The 6,288-nt window shown below is 47.0% G+C and overlaps 1 protein-coding gene across 3 annotated transcripts in view; it reads right to left on the bottom strand.

Moving 5' to 3' along the window:
• The window catches only part of TENT2 (terminal nucleotidyltransferase 2), a 92,045-nt gene extending 87,839 nt beyond the window's left edge, over nucleotides 1-4,206 (bottom strand). Inside the window, exon 1 of one of the 3 annotated variants that reach the window (XM_006021419.3) lies at nucleotides 4,144-4,206. The gene's annotated coding sequence lies outside the window, so the exon portion shown is untranslated. Of the gene's footprint in view, nucleotides 1-3,084; nucleotides 4,032-4,143 lie in introns of those variants that run through there. The other 2 variants (XM_025201381.1, XM_025201380.1) reach the window with 2 other exon arrangements.
• Nucleotides 4,207-6,288: the final 2,082 nt, after the last annotated feature.

The following is a 6,288-nucleotide window of genomic DNA, read 5'->3' as shown; positions in this document are numbered from 1 at the left end:
AGAAGGATGCGGGGGGGGGGGGGGGGGGGGGAGGAAATCAAGCATTGTTTAAAGATCAAAATCATGATAACCAGAATAACTTAGAACACATTTCTAAAAATCATCTAAGATTTATTGAACCTGATCCTAGGGAGAGTGTTCTCTCCTCTCAGGGGCAGAAACTATTTAAAAATGAATTCATTCTGGTTAGTACTTTGATTTAGTGATAAGCATTTTGAAAAGGGAGGTTTTTTTATTGGTACCCCAAATTTAGCTATGGTTCAAAAAAGGAAAGGTTCACAGAACATACTGTACATTGTTTTCATGCCAGTTCATTTTCAACAAGATAATAAAAAAATCTGTTTGAAGTAAAACATTCCCAAACAATACCAACATTACAAGCAATGCAGCATTCAAATACAAACAACAAAAATTACAGCTGATTAAGTAGTAAAAACAAAATCAATTTATTTTCATTGTCCAATATGCATACAGCAAAACCACCATTAACGATTGAAAGTAATTTGAAATGTTCTTAAATGATTGAAATTCTAATAATATAATTTAATTCAATGGCACCATTTGCACACAAAAACATTACTCCATGTATGTGCTTGCAGACTTAGGTCTAATGCAGGGGTGGGCTATTTTGGCTGGAGGACCACTTAATGAGATTTGATGAGCTGTAAAGGGCTGAAAGGGTAGCTTCACCCCTTGACAGATGCCCTGACCCCTGGTCACCATCTTGGGACCATAAGTCCTGCCCTTAACCCCTGACCTCTGCTACCAGAAGTCCCACCCCTTGCCCCAGAAGTACTCCTGGGGGGGCGGGTGCCATTTTTAAATCGGAAAAAAAACAAACAAATCATATACTAAAATCAATCAATCAAACATCTACTATAACTTATTTTTATTTTATTTTTAAAAATATTTTGTCGTGATTTATGTATGCTTGTATAGCATATCTAGAGGAGATTGCATAATAGCTCAAAATACAGTCTTATTCTTGTATATTGCGTGTGGGGGGTAAGGGAGTGTATGCATGTGTGCAGTGTAGATATGATGGGTGTGTATGGGAAGTGTGGATGGGGTGGGGGTGTGTGGGAGGGTGTGGGGGTGTGTGTAGGTATGGTGGGGGGCAGGTGTGGAAGTGTGTGGGGGGAGCTGTAGTAACGTGTGGGAGTGGGACCACGTGAGAGCTGTAGGAGAGTGTGGGTGTATTTAGGGATATGGTGGGGAGTGGGAGGTCCTCAGAGTCCATGGAGTTGCATGTGGTGGTAGCAAGCAGAACCAGGCCCGCCCAGCCCCATAACACGCAGCTCCCACACTCCCGCCCCAGTCCCTGACCATACAGGGCCATTCCTACCTGGCCCCACAGCACTCCTGCCCAAGTCCCCTACCACATGTGGTGGCAGGGTAAAGGGTCAGCACCACTGGCCCCATAATATGCAGCTCCCCGCACTCCCACCTGAGCTCCTGGCCGCACATGGTGGCAGGATGCGGGGCCAGCCCCACATAGCCCCATAACACGCAGCTCCCACACTCACCCTAGTCCCTGGCTACACGTGGTGGCAGCAAACAGGACCAGTCCAGCCCAGCCATGTGAAGTGCAGCTCCTGCCAGAGTCCCTGGCTGCACGTTGCTGGCAGTATGCAGGGCCAGCCCCACCCGGCCCCATAGTGCTTCTGCCTGAGTCCCTGGTTGCACGTGGCAACAGTGGGCAGAGCCAACCCTATATGGCCCTGTAGCACTCCCGAGTCCCTGGCCACATGCATCAGCAATGTTCAGGGCCAGTTCAATCCAGCTCCATAGCACACAGCTCCCATGCTCCTGCAGCATGTGGGGCCAGCCCAGCTCACCCCACAATGCATGGCTTCCTGCACTCCCAGCTCCCCTTCCCCCAGTGGGTGTCCCTGGTCCCGACTAGGTGGGGCCATACCTGAATTCCCACTCTTGTAGGCAGGGAGCCTGGGAACAGCCCCAGGAGGTTTGTGGCAGGGGAGGGGGGGGCAGCAGGCATAAGCTCTGCCAGGCAGAGGTTCCTTATCCCTGGCCTGGGGCTGGGCCAGGTCAGACCAAGTTGGGGGCAGAGGGTTGCTCAGTAACCAGAACTGCACCTCCTGCACGGAGGGAGGTGCCGGCTTGCAGAGGGGCAGTGAGGGCCAGGGATTACAGAAGGGCTCTGCAGGCCAGACAGAATTGCCTGGCAAGCCGGATCTGGCCCGCGGGCTGTATTTTGCCCACTCCAGTCTCATGGCAATAGTAAATAAAATTATTCAACAGACTATAACCAATAAACAGGTCTGATTGTTTAAACCAGCAGTTCCCAAACTGTGGTATGTGTACCACTAGTGGTACACAGACCTGGGTGGTATGTGGAAGGCTGGGGAGAGGGGCATGCATGCACACAGCAGCAGCTTGCTGCAGGTGGCCAGGAATGCAGCCCAGCCATGTGTGAAGCAGCACCCAGCATGTAAGTGTGTGTGTGTGTGGGGGAAGAGAGAAAGGGGTGTGGGGGAGGTAAATGGGGGAGACAGATCAAGGCCCCCACAGTGATGGAGGAAGTGGGGCAGAAGCAGGGACCGGGGTGAATGGGGCCCCAAGGTAGGTGGTGGAATGGCTGGAGCCCCAGACAGCTCGTTCAGGGGCACAGGGGGCTCCTGCCACTGCGCACACCCCTGGGAAAGAATGGGGGGAACGTGCCCCACCCCCAGATTCGTGCATGGGGCGAAGACAGGCTGCCTGCTGTACACTCGGCTCTGTGCCCTACTGCCATTGCCTTGGGACCCATGTGTAATCCCACGTGCTTTTTTCTGTATTCTGGCTGTGCCTCGTCCCCTGCCCACCCAGCAGTGGAAGGCACGTGGAATTCCGCGCAGCACCTGAGGCAAGCGCAGCATGGTGAAGAGCCCAGCACACAGCAGGCAGCCCACCTACATGCTGAGCAAAAATCTGGGGGGCACATGCCCCCCCATGTCTTCCCTGGGGTGCACGCAGCAGCAAGAGCCCCCCTGCACCACTAGAAAAGCCCAGACCGCCCTGAGCCTAGATGGTGGGAGAGGTCTATGTGTATGAAAAATTTGCTGGTGGTACTTAAGGCAATACCGTTTTAAATTGGTGGTACGCAATCTGTCAAGAGTTTGGGTACCTGCGGGTTTAAAAAAATAATGTAACTTATCATTTTCACTTATTTTGTTGGAAAACAGCAAACTACGCAAACTACTTGCATAATAGAGAAACAGAAAAAACAGATACAACATCCTCGCCTCTCAAACAGATTAGACGCAAAATGATAACATATTGAAATTCCTGAACATTTTTTCTAAAACTCAACTCATTCTATATACAAACAAGCTTCTTTTGACAATAATGCCACCTCAGAACAGTTTATTACCTCACACTGTTCACTGCATCTGATGAAGTGAATTTCAGCCCACAAAAGCTTGTGCTCTATACATATATAATCTTCTTTAGTCTATAACGGTGCATACCTACCCTGCCTTCTCACTGACTTCAGACTAACACAACTAAGCTCTCTCTATTTTTCACCTGTCTTCAGTACAGTGAAAACCAAGGTCTGCTTTCAGTCTTATTTTTTTAGTCACTTTCACTCTCAGCATCCTGCAGATGCAGGGTAAATACAGGCATTACACATTTAGCTTAATGTAATCATGGTTATGTCGATTTAAACACCCACTCATTCAGGCATTCAGGAGGGTTTAATTGGCCACAAAATTGGATTTGGTGCACTAACTTAGATTGAGAAAGGGTTCATCTGGTTTAGGAAGGGGTTAATTCAATCTAGTAACTAGCAAACACATGGGAACTGCATGTGGCATAGCCCTAAGGCTGTGCTATTTCCAGTCCAGATAACACCCTAGACCTGGCAGCCCCTTTCCCATCCTGAGTTACTTACCCACACCACTCCTGGCAGTAACAAAAGGCTACACATGCCACTCCTGGTCTAGGTTCAGGTGGCTTAAAATAAGTCACCTAAATCTAGACTGGATGCTGTGAATGCTTGATCACACCTACAGATGAGTAATTTTGTTGCTTTGAGTGGCAATACTTACTTGCCAAAAGCTAAGATCAAACACTACTATTCGCCCAAGTGGTGTACTAGCCGAGTTCCAAATACAGAAGAAAAGTTGTTTAAACAACTACCTTCAAGGTACTATTTTAAAGTAAGTTGAAACTTTTGTTACTGGTCTTGTTTTCTCCAAAAATGTTGTTATGAAATCCAAAGACCTGTAACTAGAACAAAGATCCAGTTACCAAACCAGGGCCTACATTTCAGGATAAGCTTACATTCAATTTTACTTTAAGTTACTTTGAATTGAATATTATTATTAATAATACATTTGAGTCCCAAGATTTACACGCTTATGCTGCCTTGTACTGTTCTGCACATGTTACACTAGAAACAGATGAAGTATCATTATAACAAAAAAAGATTCTAAACCAAGCTCTTATAAGCTAGCGTCTTTTTATTTGGAAAACTTTTCACATATTTTAGTTATTACGGTAACATAGAAAACTAATTTTAAGATGGGTACCCTCAATTCTACTAAAAGCAGAAACCAAAATTGTTCAGAAATGGCAAAGTAGGCTAACAGAAATACAGACATTTTCAGTCTGTCAACTCAAAATAAAAACTACAAAAGGCCCACTGGAATGCTGGTTTGCTTAAGTTAACAGCTTCACTTCCTTTTTTGCACCCACTGGGAATTTCCCAATTTGTTGAAAAGGAACTACAAAGGAACAAAACTGAAATTTTTCCATTTCCATCACCAGTTAAGCCAAGAGTCAAATCATACATCACAGTTTCCAGCACACCCCAACACTCGCATATCTTCTTTTGTGCCAAATTCTCATTTATGCTACAAATCCACAGCAATCAAATCTAAAATGATTCCATCATCTACAGCAGAACTCTGCCCCATAATGCAAGATTTCTTAAGTGACAAATTTTTAGTCCTTACGGTGTAAAGCAGTGGCTCTCAACCTTTTTTGTAGCAGGACCCACTTGTAAACATCAATGGCCAGTCCCAATCCAGTGTCCCCCACCCCAGAGTGTGGGGGGCATGGGGAGGGAGGCATAGGGGGCCCCAAGCCGACCCATGCAGGGTGGAATTCTGCTAGCCTGCAAGGGAAAAGCCACGGTTTCTCAAGTTTTTTTCCTTTAAAAGGAGAATCCATTTTTTAAGTTTGTTGATTCATTTTTAAGGTTTGTTCATGATCCTTTCTTATTACTTTGAGACCCATTTTTGGGTCATGAGTCATGACCCACAGGTTGACAAATGCTGGTGTAAAAAATTGTAAAGACAAACAAAGGCAGCAGCAATGGCCTGCTCAGTAGAATGAACTGATCAGCTCATGTAAGTAGAGTTATTTTTCAAACCACATGGTAGCTATGATGAAACTTACATGAACTTACATTATTAATTGTTTTGGCAAAAACAGCCAGACTAAGGCTTGCTTTTGAGGAAGAATATACCAGCATTGTTTGATACTATGCACGGTGCAGTGGTAAAGTAGTTAAGGAAGGCACCTCATCATTGTTCCAGAGGCAGCAGTTTAATCCCTGCTCCAGACACATGCAAAACGCCACCCTCCACTGACCCAGCTCTTACAGGTCATTCTGGCTGGGGAATCAAAGGTAGCCAGACATGATGCTACCACATCATTCCTCCGTGTGCAGATGATTACAAAACCTGACAAGTCTTAACCAAGTTAGCCTGACCAGGTAGATCTTCACCTTCATGACATAATTTTGATTGAACCAGCAGAACTCCTCATGCAGCACTCTTTTTTGGACTCCAAAATGCCACTGTTACTCCAAAAAGAAGGGAGTTTAACAGGCGCAAGCACAGTGCATATTGGATGAACTCGTTTCCTACACACAAGGGCCCCAACGTATGTGGCTCTGAAACCCAAACGTCACCCAGGTCCCTCCAGACTTCAGATGTCTTGACAGGAGCCTACTGGCTACTAAGAGCCCTCTAACTTCTCTCCAACACACCCGTGTGTTGCCAGTGCAGCAATCTGCAGGGGCGGAAAGGCTGCAAAACACCCTGTGAGCACAGGCACGGCCCTGCCTGGAGCGGAGCCGGACTCCTCTACTGAGGGCATGACTCAGCTCACAGTGACATAAGAAGTGCCATAAGGAGCTCGTTGCTGCACTTCCCAGCCCACCTCCCCTGTGCCAGGTCCAACCCAGGAAATGGCTGTGTAAGGCAAAAGGACCCCACGCCAGACCCCAGCACGCAGCCCACATGCAGGTCCGGCCAACTGCGCACCCACCCGCCT

Source organism: Alligator sinensis, unplaced genomic scaffold, assembly GCF_000455745.1.
Source record: "Alligator sinensis unplaced genomic scaffold, ASM45574v1 scaffold159_2, whole genome shotgun sequence".
Lineage (NCBI taxonomy): Eukaryota > Metazoa > Chordata > Crocodylia > Alligatoridae > Alligator > Alligator sinensis.
This window is presented reverse-complemented; position numbering and strand designations above follow the sequence as displayed.